The following is an 18,450-nucleotide window of genomic DNA, read 5'->3' on the forward strand; positions in this document are numbered from 1 at the left end:
CCAGCCACAGCCTCTCAGGAACCTCCACATGGACATACGGGGCCCCTGCTCTGCCCAGCTCCCCCTTCCCTGTGCTGTACACTGTAGCATCCAGTTACATCAGCTGCCCTACCCTCTGGCCCTGCCTGTTCAGCGTGACAGGACTCTGTGCTCTGTTTGGGCTCCAGTTCTTGTCCCCAGGCAGAGGGCTCAGCATACCCCTTTTGGCATCGCCCCATCTCTCAGGGATAATAGTCTTGCCCTGAGTGTTATCTACTGCCTGAAAATGGTTCTGTTTTTGTCTGTTCTGATAGCTGCTTATGGCAGGAGGGCCATTCCTTTCCAGTCACTCAGTCAGGACCAGAAGCAGAAGTCTGACTCTCCTGCTTATAAGTCCTAGCAGCTTTTCCTTACACTAGAATTAGAATTCAGACTACTCAACCATGACCGAGGCTAAGGAACCCCTCTATGGCCTGGTCCCATCTCCAACATGGCCCTGGACATCCAAGGCTCTTTCCAGAGCATCACAGACCCTGTCTGTCTGGACCACTGTCCCATCAGATATTCCCGTGGCTGGCTCCCTCTCACCCTATAGTCTCTGCTCCACAGTTATATCTGATCAGCTGGGCTCAAACATCCCCACTAAACCTCATGACTTTAACCAAGCCTCTGTATTATTTTATGCATAGGGCAGATGGCAATTGAAGCAATCTCGTGTTCATTTGTTGAAGCTGCACTGTTAACCTCCCTGCATTAGATTGTCAGCTCCATGTAAGCTGAGGATGTTTGTCTTATCCACTGCAACTCCCTGGCACCTGTCAGAGAAACTGGCACGTGTTAGGCTCCCAGTCAATACAGGATGAGTAGGTAGGTGGTTGAATGAGTGGATGGATAGGTAGATGAGTAGGTGAATTGATAGATAGGGGGATGGATGAGTGAGTGAGTGGATGGATGGATGGATGGATGGATGGATCGGTAGATGGGTGAGTGCCTGAGTGGGTGGATGGATGGATGCTTGGGTTGGTGAATGGGTAGATAGAGGGATGGACAGATGAGTGGATAGGAGGATGGGTAGGTGGGTGAACGGGTAGATGAGCGTATGGTGTACAGTGATTTAGATAAAGGACTGCAAACGGAGGAGACCAAAATTATTTCCAGTTGGATGTCCCAGAGAAGATTTTATGAAACCATAAAATCTTTTATTTGATCCTTGAAGTATGGGGAAGGGAAGACTATTTGGAGATAAAGCAAAACCCAGAAAGTCTGCATATACGGAGGAAAAGGTAAGTAGTTCATTGTGGCCACGGGATAGATTTTTTGTGACAGGGAATCACAAGAAATAAGGTTCAGACAGCAGACTGAGGCCCCTTCATTGGGAACACCAGATGTCAAGCCCAGAGAGCTGAAGATTTTACCCAGTGGTCTACAGGGAGCCATTGAGTGTTTCAGTACAAAGGGTTGACAGTCATGAACAGAGCTGTAACTTCAGAAGATTATGCAGATGAGAGGCTCAGCAGAACTCGGTGACAGAGAGCTTTAGAGTCACAAGGAACTGCATTTGATTGCCTGACCCGCCTTCATCTGCTGTGTGGCCTGGAGCGTCTCTCAGGCTCAGTTCCTCTCTTGTAAGCTTCTTGCGGGCAGAGTCCAATCTTTTACTCGCCTTCTGCCCCCTCATAGATGTGGTAAGGGTAGATGAATCAGCACAAGCAAACTTCTCTGGGTACACAGAAGGAGCGAGCAGATAGAGTGAGTTTGGAGATAGAGAGGGCAGAAGTGGAGACATGTATCCAGTGACCTTGCCGTGGGGGTGGGAGAGCGGCTTTGCTGTGTCGGAGGGGATGTGCGAAGGTCCCTCCTGCTGTGATGTCACAGATTCACGGGCAGTTGTGTGAGTGTGTCTGGCTACCTGCAGCAGCTCACGAGACAGGTATCAGCAAGCATTCAGGATGCACCTCCTGTGTGCAAGGCCTGCCTGTGGGGTAGGAGTATGAGAGATGAATGAATCAGGCAGTGGTTTTGCCCTTGAGATGCCACTGGGAGGGGCCACAGCTGGGGCTGGCGAGAGCAACGGAGGATGAGGCCTCGGCTGTACCAGCACAGGACGGGAACAGCTGTGAGCCCATCTCCGGGGGTCCTTAGGCCACTTTTTTAGAATTCCAGTCTTACGTTTGTTCATCTGGCAGGTATTACTGACACCTATGCCAGGCTTTATGCTGGGTCTTTGCTTTTAAAATGAATTAGCAGAAATGTACAAAGTATCTACTCTTGCCAGACCTTTGCTGGGCTCTAGGGCAGTGGGTGGAGTGGGTAGATGAATGATATATTCTGGGACAGGAGTTTCGTCATTGCTGGAGGGTCTTTGGCCCCCCCTCCAAAGTTAGGTATAAAAATGTGTGCATTAAGCATGTTCTTTTTCAATTAATAAACTTTTTTAAAGCAGGTTTTACAGAATAATTAAGCAGAAACTACAGAGTTCCCATATATCTCCTCTCCCTTGGCCACACTTTTCCCTACTATTAACATCCTATATATATGTGGTGGGCTTCCCAAGTGGCTCATTGGCAAAGAATCCACCTGCAATGCAGGAGACGCAGATTCGATCCCTGGGTTGGGAAGATCCCCCGGAGGAAGGCATGGCAGCCCACTCCAGTATTCTTGCCAGGAGAACCCCATGGACAGAGGAACCTGGCGGGCTACAGGCCATGAGGTCCCCAAAGAGTTGAGACTAAACAACAACAAATGTGTGTAGCCTCTGATTCAGTCCTTGAAAGGTGAGATGGTACATTTGTACAATTGATGAAGCAGTGCTGATACCGTATGATTAGCTCAATAAGCCCGTATTTGACATTCAGGCTCACTCTTTGTGTTGTGCAGGCAGCAGGTTTTAAAAGATGTCATGTATCCGCATTACAGCATCATTGAGGATAGTTTCACTACCTTAAAATTGCTCCACCTGTTCATCCTTCCCCCTTCCTCCCCAAACCCCAGGCAACCTCTGATCCTTTTCCTGTCTCCACAGTTTTGCCTTTTCCAGAATGCTATACATTATGTAGCCTTTTCAGACTGGCTTCTTTCACTTAGTAATATGAATTTAACTTTCCTGTATGTCTTTATGTGTCCTTAAGCTCTTATCTTTTTTATCTCTGACTAATATTCTGTTGTGTGGATAATGCGTAATTTGTTTATTCTTTCACCTATTGGTGGGCATCTTGGGTGCTTCCAAGTTTGATCACTGTGAATAAAGCCACAATGAATACCTATGTGCAGGTATTTCATTAGAATCTGTTTCTCTAAAAGAGTCCATTGACTTGCATAGAGATGCCCTGATCTTAAGCTTTCAACCAAAGCTGCGGGTACAGGGTGAGGGTCCCATCAGACTACTTGGATTCCATGGCTCATCTGCTTACTAGCTAGCTGTATGACCACAGGCACATTACTTGGCTTATCTGTGCCTTGATTTTGTCTTCTGTGAAAAGGGTTGTTATGAGGATTAAATGAGATAATACTCATGCATTGTATGCATAGCACTGTGTCCAGCACATGGTAAATGCTCAATAAACGTTGGCTATAATTTTCTGTAAGAGACAAATATGCATTTAATTTTATTTTCTTGACCAAAGCTTCAGGCATTTTTGTGACGCTGCACAGTATGAACTGATTTAACCCATCCTGTTCGCACAGAGTATGCTTTTAAAAGTCTTTAGAGAACAGATACGGCAAGAAGATGAGATACAGATATTAACGTAAGCTGTTATGCTAGCTGTCATGGCAGGTGGTGGTGTTGTCGTTCAGCCGCTCAGTCATGTCCAACTCTTTGCAACCCCATGAACTGCAGCATGCCAGGCTTCCCTGTCCTTCACCATCTCCCAGAGTTTGCTCAAACTCACGTCCATTGAATCAGTGATGCCATGCAACCATCTTGTCCTTTCTCATCCCCTTCACCTCCTGCCTTCAATCTTCCCCAGCATCAGGGTCTTTTCTAATGATTCAGCTCTTCACATCAGGTGCCCAAAGTATTTGCAGCTTCAGCTTCGGCATGATATGTGTAGGCAGAACGAACTGACATTTCAAGACAACTGTCTACAACCTTACTGCTCAAAGTGTGGTCCCCAGACCGGCAGTAGCATCAGTCTCATATGGGAGCTTGTTAGAAATGTGGACCCTCAGGCCCCGCTGCCAGCCTGCCCCATCAGAGTCTGAGTCTCAGCGGTATCTTCTGCTGGTTTTACAGCGTGAGAGTCTGAGGAGCACTGGTCTAAGAGCATTCCACGTTCAGCATTCTGAGACCTGTCAGACACATCAGTGAGGGGTGTGGTCGGGGAGGCAGAGGTGCTGGGGCCAAACAAGGTGAGCAAGGATTTCCTGGGTGTTGGGGTCACCTCCCTGCTCCCACTCATGCTCCAGGGAAGAGGGGGGGAGAGACCTGCACCCGTCTCTCTCAGGGTGATCTGGGAATGGAATGGATCCCTTCAGGGAATGCCCACCCTCTAGATCTATACCATCCAGCACAGTGACCACAAGCCACATCTAACCATTTAAATTTAAAGTAATTGAAATTAAGTGCAAGTCAATATTCAGTTCCTTGGTTTCACATATCAGACTTCAGGTGCTCAATAGCCACCTGGGCCTGGGCCCTCCCTTATTGGACAGAGCAGATACAGAACGTTTCTATCATCGCAGAACATTCTATTGGACATTCATGTTCTACAAGGAAAGAGGCCCATGAAGCAGAAGAGTCTGTGGAAACTCAAGCTCAGATTGCACCAGGGGCCGAGTGAGCCCTGGCTCTCTGAAGGCCTGCTGTCAGCATTGTGGGTTTCTTTCCTCTACCCCTTAGAGTGTGTTAGAAAGTGTTAGCCACTCAGTCGCGTCCGACTCTTTGTGACCCCATGGACTATAGCCCACCAGGCTACTCTGCCCATGGAATTCTCCAGGCAAGAATACTGGAGTGGATTGCCATTTCCTTCTCCAGGAGATCTTCCCAACTCAGGGATTGAACCTGGGTGTCGCACATTGCAGGCAGACTCTTTACCAACTGAGCCACCAGAGAAGACCTCTACCCCTTAGAGGGACCTGGTTATTTCAAGAAGAGTTCAAAGACTGCATGTTGAAGACCAGAACTGCGGCCACCGCTGCCTTGGGCAGAGAGGACTGCAGTGGAGGTCCACCCAGTGACATGTCACGGAAGCTGTAGTAGCTGCATTTGCCATGGCCCCAGGATGGGAAGAGAGAATCTCCCCTCCAGTGCATTGGGAAGACAGAAGATGCAGGAGCCCAGTCAGTCAGAGTGGCTCTTAACTAGCTTTGTCCTCTTTCTCAACAGGAAAATACCATGGGACACAAATTTCTCTCCAGCTTCCACTCTCTCCCTATCCTTGTTATTGTTTTCCACCCCTTTTAAAATTCTGCTTTATTACCATTTAAAGTTGATATTTACTTGAATTTTACAAGGTGTTTACTGATTCCTTTGCTTCCTATTTTCACTCCTTTCTAATGGATTAAATTTCCTTCTTATTGGAGTACATCCTTTAGTAGTTCTTTCAGCAAAGGCTTGTGAAAACCAGGCTCTCTTAGTTCATGAAAAGGATGGTAATTTTAAAGTGTCAGTTTAGACTTGGATGCCCACTTTGCAGGAGCAGTGTGTGATCACACCCATACCTGTTACTTCTAGATCGAGTCCTGACCTGAGGCACAGAGTTTTCTGATACGTCATTCACTACAGGGCAACTCCATTCTGGCTCCTACATTTTACAGTACAACCACTCAGCATCTGGTCATGCCCAGGGCTTGAAATCTTTTTTAAAAATATTTTGTTTTACTGAGGTACAGTCGTTGTACAGTATTATGTAATTTATAGGTATACAACATAGTGATTTGTGATATAGTGATTTTTAAAGTTTATACTCCATTTATACTTATTACAAAATACTGGCCATATTCCCTACATATCCTTGTAGCTTATTTTATACGTAGGAATTTGTACCTCTTAATCTTCTACCCCTGTGTTTCCTCCCTTCCGTCTCCCCGCTGGTAACCATTAGCTTGTTCTCTATGTCTGTGAGTCTGGTTCTTTTTTGGTTATATTCACTAGTTTGTTGTATATTTTAGATTCCACATATAAGTGATATCACATAGTGTTTGTCTTCCTCGGTTTTAGTTATTTCACTTAGCATAATATCCTCCAAGTCCATCCATGTTGCTACAAATGGGATTATCTCATTCTTTTATATGACTGAGTGTATTCCATTGTATAAGTGGAATTCTTTATCTGTTCATCTGTTGATGGGCACTTATACTGCTTCCATAGCTCAGCAATTGTAAATAATACTGCTATGAATATACGTTTTTTTTCAAATTAGTGGTTTGGTTTTTTTTTTTCAGATATATACTCAGGAGTGAAATTGCTGGGTCATATGGTGGTTCTGTTTCTAGTTGGTTGGGAAACCTCCCCCAACACTGTTTTCCCACAGTGACTGCACCTGTGGATATGTATACTCTATACCAACAGTATACAAGGGTTCCCTATGCTCTGTATCCTCGCCAGCACTTGTTATTTGTGTTCCTTTTGGTGACAGCCATTCCGACAGGTGTGAGGTGGTCGCTCACTGTGGCTTGATCTGCATTTTCCTGATGATTGATGGTGCTGAGCCTCTTTTCATGTGCCTGTTGGTCACCTGTATGTCCTCTTTAGAAACACGTCTATTCTGCCCATTTTTTAATTGGGTTGTTTGTTTTATTTATGTTTTTTTTTATGTTGAGTTGTATGAACTGTTTATATATGTTGGGTGTTAAAACATTATTGGTCATATAATTTGCAAACATCTCCTCCCATTCAGTAGATGGTTTTTTCATTTTGTTGATGATTTCTTTTGCTGTGCATAAGTTTTCAAGTTTAATTAGGTCCCATTTGTTCATTTTTGCTTTTATTTCCTTTACTTTAGGAGACAGAGCCAAAAAAAACAAAAATTTTGCGGTGATTTATGTCAAACAGTGTTCTACCTAATTTTCCTCAAGGAATTTTATGATTTCCAATCTCACTTTTGTATCCTTAATCCATTTTGAGTCTATTTTTGTATATGGTGTTAGAGAATATACTAATTTCATTCTTTTACATTCTTTTACATCCAGTTTTCCCACGGCCAGTTATTGGAAAGTCTGTCTATTCTCCTTTGGGTTTTCTTTCTGGGCCTGAGATTTTAACTCTGTCATTGCTGCTGCTGCTGCTGCTGCTAAGTCGCTTCAGTCGTGTCCGACTCTGTGTGACCCCAGAGATGGCAGCCCACAGGGCTCCCCCATCCCTGGGATTCTCCAGGCAAGAACACTGGAGTGGGTTGCCATTTCCTTCTCCATTGTGTGAAAGAGAAAAGTGAAAGTGAAGTCGCTCAGTCATGTCCAACTCCTAGCGACCCCATGCACTGCAGCCTACCAGGCTCCTCCACCCACGGGATTTTCCAGGCAAGAGTACTGGAGTGGGTTGCCACTATCATTGGGAAGGAATTAAAAAACCCCAGCCACTCAGATATCTGTCTACTTGGATATCTCCATGGGTTACTGAGTCTATTCCTTCTCTTCATCTTTCAGCTTTGATCTCTCTCATTTCTGGCATCTGGGGGAATTCTCTATCTTCCTTTTCAGCCTGGTTATGAACTTTCAGTGTGTATTATATTTCATAAGGATTTGTTTCCTGTAGCTCTCATAAAAAACAAATTTGACCCTTGGCATTTGCTACTCTTCATCTGCTGGCCTTGAACACGACACACCAAAAGTTCAGGTGGGAAACTAAAATTAAAGAAAGTCGCCTTGAGTCATTCATGCTTAATTCAACGGTTCAGTTTTATTCATAAAGTCATACATTTGTGAGGATGATTTCATATTTCATATGATCCATGCTTATGTTTTCTGACAGTAAATTTGTTTCCAGCACATGAAGTAAAATCAGATTCACCAAGGTATTTGGCAGAAGTGCCCCATGGGGACCATTTCTTTGCTGTATTAACAAGTTTGAGAGTCAGTTTCTAGATTCACCTTCTTCTTTGGTGGACAGGTCTGGGTTTGAGTCCCAGAGCAAGGAGATGACTTACCCCCAGCCATAGCTGGGAGAGACCTGGATGAGGAAATTGAACCTCCAGTTGAAACATCTATTACCCTTCCACCCTTGAGCCTGTTTCCTCAACTATGAAATCAAGAGGTTAGACCAGACTTGGAATGAGGTCCTCACTCACTAGCTTCACGACCTTGAGCACATCACTGAACCTCTCTGGGCTTCTGTCCTTACAAGCTTGACCCTGTCCACCTCAGCTGATCAGTGAGAGTATCAAGGGGGCCGACTTGGACGATGGCGCCCTGAGGAACACAGGGCTGCCGAGAGGTGTACGCCATTCCTGTCTTGAAGATGCTGGGTCTGCCTCCCCAGACTCCTCCTTGTTGAGGAAGGTGCGTGCTTTGCAAAGGCAACGTAGTCTGATGATTCCTGACCCAGCACAGATAGGGGCAGGGAGAGTAAGGCTTTCTTCTGTCTGTGAGCAGCACGATGATGAGGCTTTGATGCATCTGAGTTTGCTGGGGATTGTGACTTTTGATGCTGAAAACTCACTGGTGTGTGAACCTCATGTTCCGCCTCCCTTCCTTCTCATGTGTAAGCAAGTGCTGAAAAGACCCACAGGGCAAGCGCTGATCCTGCGGGACATTCACAAAGAGGGCGGACGCTGCTCCCGCTCCGTGCTTAGTGCTTAGAGATGTCTCACATGGTTCAGCTCCTTCCTCTGTGCCTTTGCCTCCCTCTCCTGCCCACCGGAGGCAGTGTTGCCTAGTGGGAAACTCCCAGGCTCAGGATCAGAGATCCAGCTCCATCACTGACCTGGAAGGGCTATTGTCCTTCCTTACTGAAGGACAATATTGTCCTTTCCTACTGAGTTCCCTCAGTCATAAAATGAGGGCATGGAGTAAAATCACTGATTTTCACACCTTTTCATGTTCAGTGACCCTTGACTTTTCTTTCTCCTTTTATGACCCGTTCTCCTGGTTTATTTCATGCTGACAGGAAGTTCCTATTAGTGGTTGTTTGTGTGTGATTAACAAAAGGTGTCAGAGCCTAGAAATTACTCTTTAAAATATCCTCTGTGAAAGTTAGACTGAGATGAGAGATGATTTATCTGTGGGCATGTGATTGTGTTTATGTTATAAATCACCCACATGTCTTCAAGGTTAGAGATGGTAGCACATTTACAGTTCTCAAGGCCAGCACAGGGAACTCTGTTCAATATTATGTTGACAGCCTGGATGGGAGGGGAGTTTGGGGGAGAATGGATACAGGTATATGTATGGCTGAGTCCCTTTGCTGTCCACCTGCAACAAAGTTAAGTTATGATATTAATTGGCTATACTCCAATACAAAATAAAAAGTTAAAAATAAATCCATCATTTGAAAAAAAAGAATTTTCAAGGCCATGTGAATAAGTGGGGAGGGAGAGTTGGATGAATGTCATTCTAAGCAAGAGTAGTTAACATCCCTAGAGAGATAAGCTAAAATACACCATCCAAGACTACCCATGCCAAACGCGGGCCACAGCTGATCCAACCATACCTCCCCCATGGGGGCTGCCATGCTGCCCAGCACACAGGATGTGCTCACTAAATACCTGCTGTAGAAGGCCTTCATCTTCTCAGTGTTGTGCTGCTGCCTGGGACAGGGGCTACCATGTCATTGTTTATGCCTCGAAATAGGTGACGGTGTAGAGAAGACACAAAAGGAGGCATTAAGTAAAGATCCTCTAAGGAAGATAGATGAGGACAACAAATTACAGACACGGGCTTCTGAGCGCATGCCTCAGAGACAGTGTCAAGTGTATCTGGGAGATCGTGCAGCGAGCGATGGTGGGGAGTTCACCCTTGTGCCGTCTCAGTCACCACTCCTGCTTCTCTCTTGAACCCTGGAAACCTGTTGTGCCTCAGCCAGAAAGGAATCATGGCTGACAGTGAGATTTAAGCCCTGCTCAGATAAATCCAACCCCTTCATTCTCTGTCACCCTCTTTTCCTCCTGCCCTCAGTCTTTCCCAGCATCAGAGTCTTTTCCAATGAGTTGGCTGTTTGCATCAGGTGGCCAAAGTATTGGAGCTTCAGCTTCACCGTTTCGTGGACACGAACTTGAGCAAATTCCGGGAGATGGTGAGGGACAGGAAAGCCTGGTGTCCTGCAGTCCATGGGGTCACAAAGAGTCAGACACGACTTGGCGACTGAACAACAACAACAGATAAACCCATGAATCACGATGGAAGTGTTTTTAATCTTTGAGGTGAGGTCAAGGAGACTTGTAACTCCCAGGAAGCTGCTAGGTTTTCTGTTCGGGGACTGAACACTGGCTTTAGCTCTTGAATGTCACCTGGGCAGAGCAGGGATTTCCTTAGTTCAGCCGCAGTACCTTGCTCATGAGGTGTTGGTCACGGAGCACACGTTTTCTCGCAGACGCGGTCCTCCTGGAAGCTATGGACCCATCTCCGCAGTGAACCTGCCAGTCCCCGCTGTGGGGCTGAGAGCATCCCGTCCAGCGTCCTGTTTCTGCCTGCACAGGGAACACCCCACTTCACCCACCACCTAGATTCGGCCTCGACATTTTGCCGTGTTGGCTCCATCCAGTACCTTCCCAAGATTTGTATCCATCGATCCATTTTATTTCCTTGTATACATTTCAAAGTAAGGGTTTCCCTGCTGGCTCAGACGGTAAAGAATCTGCCTGCTGTGTGGGAGACACAGATTCGATCCCTGGGTCGGGAAGATCCCCTGGAGAAGCGAATGAGGACCCCCTCCAGGATTCTTGCCTGGAGAATCCTACAGACAGAAGAGCCTGGTGGGCTACAGTCCAAGGGGCCACAAAGAGTCGGACAGGACTGAGCGACTAACACTTTCACTTTCTTTCATTTCAAATTAAGTCGCAGACATCGGCACCCTTGCCCCCCTAAACGCTTCAACATCCATATCTTGATTTATTTTTAGCCTGCTCATCCTGGGTTTTGTTGCTCAAGCAGATGCCAGGGGATGTCAGTGAGGGGGTTCTGAGGAGTGAGGACAGTCCTGTGTGTCAGGTGGCTCTGCCCAGAGCTGAGGCCACTGTCGTGCAGCATCAGTGGGGAGGGAGTGTTGTGGCCACCTCTCTTGTCTCCCGTGAGTCCACATGTGACCTTACCCATCCCTTCAGTTTTCCCGTCCTCCATGACCTTGACTTTGTGTGGTCAGGAAGACAGCCTCCACGCTCGTGGGTGAGGGGGTGGCTGGCCATACACTGCCAGTCGTCCACTCACCCAGTCTTCAGACCTGCTTCTGCATTCTTCCTGGGTGCCCTGGGTTTGCCCTGTTAGTCAGCTTCCCAAGGATCTGGTGTTGTTTAAAGCTGTCACCTCTCCATTCATATGAGCAGGGGAGAGGCGGTGCGGAGCAGATGGCCATGTGACCACAAAGGTTGACTGGGACACAGGGTGGGGTAGGGGCTAAAAGGAGAGTGCGTGAGTGGACAAGGCAGGCCCCCGGATGTCAAGGGCCACATCCGCTGGGATGTGGACGTGGGAGGAGCAGAGACCGGGTAGCAGGCTGGTCGCCCTGCCTGCTCCCTCTTGGCTGACATGGTGAGAGTCTTCAGGGAGATTGAAGGGAGGGGCTTTGGGGTCAACAGGTCTGGGTTGTGATCATCCCCCCTACCTGCTGGCTGATCCAGGCCCACTGCTGTAGCCTCTCTGGGTCTTTGTTACTGTCGTTTAGTCACCAAATTGTGTCAGACGCTTTGCGACCCCGTGGACCATAGCCCAAGCCCACCAGGCTTCTCTGTGCATGGGATTCTCCAGGCAAGCATACTGGAGTGGGTTGCCATTTTCTTCTCCAGGGAATCTTTTGGACCCAGGGATAGAACCCGTCTCCTGCTTGGCAGGCAGATTCTTTACCGCTGAGCCGCCAGGGAAGCCCTTCCTGGGCTTTAGGTGGAGATAAAAACAGCACCTGGCTCAGAGTGTGGTGAGGACCCAGTGAGATGAGCAGTCAGCTTAGTAAGCCCCTAGCACAGAAGGAGTCTGCCCGGGCTCAGGGGCCTGGCTCTCTGCAGTGGAGATGATGAAGAGAACCGACCACCTTGCTTCTTCGGGAGCAAGGGTGTCTGTATCCCCAGGCAGTGTTCACACAGGGAGGCACGAAGGTTCACACGTGTCCTCGGTGGGTTTCTTTTTTGTTCTCACTCCAGTGCTGCCTGGACGCCATGGCCCCAGGGAAATAGAGGGGCGCCCTGAGGTCTGCAATCCCTGGGGTGTGTCTGTGGGTCTGGGAGAGGAAGGTGTGGCTGAGAAGGGGGCTGTTGGGGCAGTTCTGAGGCTTTGCCAGAGGGCTGGGTGTCTTGCCCTGGGATGGGGGGCTCTCACACCAGGGGGTGGGTAGGAGCCGGGCCTCTGCACCACCCCCTGACTGGGCCAGGAAGAGCGACTTTCCTCTGCTTTCCCTCCCGGGACACATACCTGCTTAGCCCCCAGACCCTTCGAAGATACTTCTCAAGCCTGAAGTCATGAGCCATCTGTGGCCACTCAGCCCTTTCCTCTGGATGGGTGTTTACTGGGAGCCAGAGGCCAGCACACACTCTCCACATACCCACTTATGTCAGAGCAGCTTGGAGCTGTTCTCGTCCCCATTTTACCCACAAATAAACTGAGGCTCAAGGGGTGACCTCCTTGAAGTCACCAGCAGAGCTGGCATTCAGCCAGATCTGCCTGAATCTGTGTGACCAGGGACGGTGTTTGCCTGACTTCCTTTTCCCATGTACACATGCTAGATTGCAAGCCAGTGAGCAGGGGATCAGCGTTCTTAATTATCTCTGTATTAGCCATGCCTGGCAGATACATGATGCTCAGAAAATGTTGTTGATGGGAACTGACCCAGTGACCATCAAGTTTCTCACAAGCAGAAAACCTCAGAGACCTTCTACCCTAACTTCCAATGCAGTCCAAGAATTCCCTCCCTGACTCTGCTGGATTGATTACCTCTAGCAACAGGGAGCTCACCCCCAACCCTAAACCTGTGATTGATTAGCAATGTCTGCCTTGAACAGGAATAGGGGTGGGATTTGCATGCCATATATCTTTATCGTCTCCTTACATTCCAGTTTCCTTATTTTGAAGATTGGAAAACTGAGGCCAGGAGGAAAGAAAGAGCCTTAGGGAAAACACATAGGAACTTTCAGGATAACCTGGAGTCAGACCCTCCTATTCCTGACCCTCCTAGTCCAGCATGTTCTCCACTTGGCCTGGCAGCTAAGACTCTGCATAAGCCTTGAATTCTCCATTCCTGTGTACTGGAGACTCTAAACAGCGGTGGCATTCGGTACCTATTTGTTGAGTGCTTAACCCTGTGCAAAAACAAGAGGCCTGGGAATACACCAGTGAAAAAACAAAACTTCCTGCTCTGCTGGTGCTTCTGTTCTGGTGTGGGGGAGACAAACCAAAAAAAAAAACAAAAAACACAACAAATATGATGATGTCATTAAGTGTATTGACTGCTCTGTCTCTGGGCAGATGCCTCCACCAATCGAGGCTGCTTGCTCTTTTGTTTTCCTCCCAAAGAAGTCCCTTCTCTAGACTAGAGTATATGCGCCGCTGGTTGGCTCTCCCAGGGCCTGGAGCCTCCTCCTGAGCTCTTTCTTTTCCTGCCTCTCTGCCTCTGAACCTGCTCCATGGTTCTTAGTAGAGCAGTGGTTAAGGCAGGAGATGACAAGGCTTCATGTGCATCTCAGCACTTGCTCGGATGACACAGGAGAATGTGCCAGTTCGGAGCGCAGTTTGGCCCAGAAGACCCTGGCCTTGTGTACCCAGTGAAGGCAGTTGGGTTCTGCAGCTCCCGCACGGATGCCAGCTCAGGCTCCCCCACCTCCAGGATTCTCCCAGCGGGGAGGTAGGACCACTACCATGGGGTCATTTAGAAATACACGGAGGTATAATTCTGGTTCCTCTCTGATGGGACAGCTCTGATGTTTAGAGAGTGGGACCCAGTGATGCTGAACCTCCTACAATGAACAGGACCATCCTACGTGATGAGTGTCCTGTCCAGAGTAGCACTCTCTTAGAGGAGCACTTTGTGGGGAGAGAAGACTTTGCCCTAAAATGTAGCCCCCAAGGCCGGGTGGACAGTCCTGGGAACAGTTCAGAGCTGAGAGCATGATGTCTTCAGGTCTTGCCCAACCTGCCCGCTGCTCTAAACCTCCTCTGTTTAGTCCTATAGTAAAGTGGGGCTCAGAGCTTCCCAGGTGGCTCAGTGGTAACGAATCCGCCTGCCAATGCAGGAGACGCAGGATACTCGGTTCAAAAGATCCCCTGAAGAAGGAAATGGCAACCCACTCCAGTATTCTTGCCTGGAGAATCCCATGGACAGAAGAGCCTGGCGAGCTATAGTCCATGGGGTCGCAGAGAGTTAGACACAACTTAGCGACTAAACAACGAAATTGGGGCTCAGTTGCCTTATGCAGTGGGTTAAGGGGTAGACGTGCACAGCCCCGGGGTTTTACCATATAAAGCACAGAAGTCACTGCCATCGGCCCCGTGCCAGCAACTGCTTGTCCACTCCCTCCACACTCTGTGACCAGGATGCGGCTGTCCAGCCTCTGGTTAAAGGCCCGGCCTAGTGACCCCGCTGCCTGCTCTGCACAAAGGGGCCGCCAGGGTCAGGCGACACACCAGGGCTCCCCTCACCACCCACGGCGCCACCTTCAACCCAGTGACACTGCACTGGCAGGGCCTCTGGCCGGGCTCGAGTCGGCCAGCAGGGCTGGCTGCCCGAGGACAGGCTGGCACTGGAGCCAGAGGCCACAGAGCGTGTTTCCAGTGGGGCTCCCAGGCCAAGAGCCTCTGCCCCTTCCCACCACTGTTCCCGCTGGACCTGCCCGGCTGCCCAGCACATTAGCATTTAAATACATCCAGAGTCGTCTTCCCCAGAGCCCTCTGGAGCCCTCTTCCCGCATTGAATCCATGGGGGAGGGGCCACTCCAGTCTTCCCCAGTCCTGGACTCCCTTCCCTCCGAATGGCCGTACTGTATTCACCGCATCTGTATGTGGCATTAGCCGAGCAGAGGAGACAGGGCGCCTAGCAACCCGGAGGGGGCTGCAAAAGAGGTGGGAAGGAAGTGATTTTCATGTAATTATTCACTCCTACAAAGGCCGTTGTCAGGTACACACTGGAAACACAGCTGTTGTATTATTCTCCTAACCTACTTTTAATCGTTTGAGAATATTTACCCATATAAACAGCCCAGAGAAAGAGCTTAATTTCAGCCCTTTTCTGCCAGGCTGTATGTTTTCACCTCAGTGGAAGGCTTTATTTACAGAAGTTGTGTTGTGTGTGTGTATTCATGTGTCTGTGTGTGGCTGTCCGTCTGAAAAGGAAATGTTAAAGAAAGAAAAGGCTGTGGGTTATCATGGGCCCAAGAGGGCCACCGAGCTCTGTCCTGGAGGCGTGGACGGCCAAACGCCACGTGTGCCATCGGGTCTGGTGGTTTGAGCACCTTCTTGGCCGGGTGCTGGGCGGGCTGGGGTGGAGGGAAAGCCCTGGGAGCCTGTTTTCATAGCACGGTATTGGAGAAGTGTTAACCGCCAAGAAGAGGCAGAGTAAGGGAGTTGTATGGTGCTTTTGAACTGTGGTGTTGGAGAAGACTCTTGAGAGTCCCTTGGACTGCAAGGAGATCCAACCAGTCCATCCTAAAGGAAATCAGTCCTGAATATTCATTGGAAGGACTGATGCTGAGGCTGAAGCTCCAATACTTTGGCCACCTGATGCGAAGAACCAACTCATTGGAAAAGACCCTGATGCTGGGAAAGATTGAAGGCTGGAGGAGAAGAGGGCGACAGAGGACAAGATGGTTGGATGGCATCACCGACATGATGGATGTGAGTTTGAGTGAGCTCCGGGAGTTGGTGATGGACAGGGAGGCCTGGCGTGCTGGAGTCCATGGGGTCGCAAAGAGTCGGACACGACTGGGCGACTGAACTGGCTGACTGACTTGGTGCCCCGCTGTGTACTTTGCATGCATTGTGTCTCTCTTTTGTGGACAAGGAAGTTGGGGCTCAGAAAAGTGAAGCAACATGCAGATAAGAGGCAGCCTGGGTCTACCTGACCCCGGAGCCCAGGCCCTATCCACGAAGCCCCAGGGAGATGGGGAGCCAGGCACCTGGGAAGAGCCATCTCGTGTAACGTGGTCTTTGCACGAAGCTTCAGTGCCGTCTCCCACAGCAGGCTGGGCTACAGAGGTTTGTTTGTCTCTTTGGTGTGTACATCTCTCCAAGGCTAAATAGACAAGGAATGCCCCCTTCCTGGGAGTTAGTTTTTTCTCATGCATAAAAGGGGGATAATCATTGCACCAGACCGCAGCAGTGAGTCTCATGCCTATGAAGTGTGTGGAACTCCCCACCCCCTCCCCAGCATATCATCAGCGCTTCTGGAGGTGAAGCTGATGCCTGATTCCTGGCTCCTCTCGCTGGTACTTCCCTGGCAGGTTGGGTCACCGCTGGGTTTGTCAGAGACCTTGGAGCATCAGTGTGACAAGCGCCACCTCCTCCAGGGCACAGGGAAGGACGGACCAGGCCCACCTGCCGGCACCAGCTTTGATCCCAGACAGAAGTGCTGCCCTTATGCTCGGCCGGGTGGCTGTTCATAGACATGAAAGCGGGTTACTGGGAGAGCTTCTGTCTGCAGCCTGCACTGCCTTAGACACGGCAGCAAGTCACATCTGCAGCTCCCATCCCCTTCCAGCTGCCTGAGCAGCAGGTGCCGTGCCCCTCACGGAGCAGAGCCCTGGCCCCTGCTGCCCTGTGCTCCATGCCCCACCTCACACCATCCTTCATGCTCCCCTCTCCACTGGATGATGTATTCCGGAGTATCTGCCCGCCTTTGTTGTCTTTCTCTCCTGCTCTTAAGAGAAGGGAGGGCTGGAGCTCCTGGGACTTCACCTGGCACATAGTGGACGCCCCGTCTTAGGTACTGTGGGGAGAAAAGGGAAAAGAGGCTCTTCTCTCCAGATTCGTGAGGACTGGTGGATCCTGAGAAGGGATGAACATTGACTAAGCAACCTGCTCTCGGAGCTCACGGCTGGGTTTCTGTCTGCGCTCTCCGAGAGCCAGGCTCTGTGCTGAGTATTTGTTCCACACACATCTTACTGAGGGGCTTCCCTGAGGGCTCAGCGGGTAAAGAATCCTCCTATAATGCAGGAGACATGGATCGATCCCTGATTTGGGAAGATCCCCTGGAGGAGGAAATGGCAACCCACTCCAGTGTTCTTGCCTGGAGAATCCCATGGACAGAGGAGCCTGGTGGGCTACAGTCCATGGGGTCCCAAAGAATCGAACATGACTCAACTAAGCACGACGCATCTCACTGAATCATCTGTGCTTGAGAGAAAAAGGGAGGGACTCACCACACACGCACCGTGACCCTCTGTCCGTCTCCCCAGTCGGGAGGTCGCTTCTCTCCAAGAGGTGAGAGAAAGACGTGAAGCGCTCCCCCTAAACTTCTAGGAGATTAGACACTCTGTTGATACATGTAAAGGTCAAGGTGGGCAGGCATGTTCCCCCCACACACAGCGGTCTCTAACCTGGCTGTGATGACGCCCTCCCTGGGGCAAGGGGCCAGGTCACAGGACACGGACGATGCCTTGAACACCGTAGAGTGCAGTCCATGGGGACAAGGCAGCAGGAAGTAAACACCCAGCTTGACAGCGTACCTCCTGATCTTCGTAGAGGAGACTGTGTCCTCACCCGTCCACCCTTCCTTGCTTCTCCCAGCTGGGCCCCGCTGGCCCAGTGGGGAGGGAAGGTTACACCCCAGTCTGTTGTTCTCGGCACCTGCTATGTGCCAGGGCTCCCTGGAATCAGTTGCTCTGAACTGGTTGCCCCAGAGCTAGGGGGCGGGACCACCTCTCTTCCAAAGGGTCCCTGCCCCCTAGATTCCCATGCAAATTTGTTCTCCAGACCTCTGAATGAAGACCGCCCCCAGCTACAAGGCCAGAACGCCCCCCATTCACTGCCACAGATCATGGGGACTGATCCCTTCTCAGCAGCTGACCCAGCTTCCTTAGGGTTTGTTTGTTCAGTGGAGACTATTTCCCCTTCAGATTGTGTCAAGAACTCGGAAGCCCTTTGAGCTGAGCTGTTCCCTTTGTTGCATCCTGGGAGATGCTGGTCAGTCAGTGGGGCTCAGTGGCCTGGTCTTCCTTTCATGGAGGAGATGTTGCCTTTGTCCTGTTGACCTCACAGTCACAGAGCTGTGTGAACCCCTGCCGAAAGTCCAGGCCTGCCCAGCACACCAGAACGCCCCAGCTTCTCTCTTTAAAACGTGGAGCCAGGACACCTTGGGTTCAAACCTGACCCTGTCCCTCCTTAGCTGTTTGACCATCTATGGGTCCATTTCCTCTTCTCTAGAAATGGAGACAACAATACTCCCTAGTGAGATGGTTATGCAAG

At 49.6% G+C, this 18,450-nt stretch overlaps 1 protein-coding gene across 1 annotated transcript in view; it reads left to right on the forward strand.

Moving 5' to 3' along the window:
• Window positions 1-18,450, forward strand: part of SLC6A11 (solute carrier family 6 member 11) — a 122,855-nt gene that overhangs the window by 72,119 nt on the left and 32,286 nt on the right.

This window comes from Bos mutus, chromosome 22, assembly GCF_027580195.1.
Source record: "Bos mutus isolate GX-2022 chromosome 22, NWIPB_WYAK_1.1, whole genome shotgun sequence".
NCBI classification, from domain to species: domain Eukaryota; kingdom Metazoa; phylum Chordata; class Mammalia; order Artiodactyla; family Bovidae; genus Bos; species Bos mutus.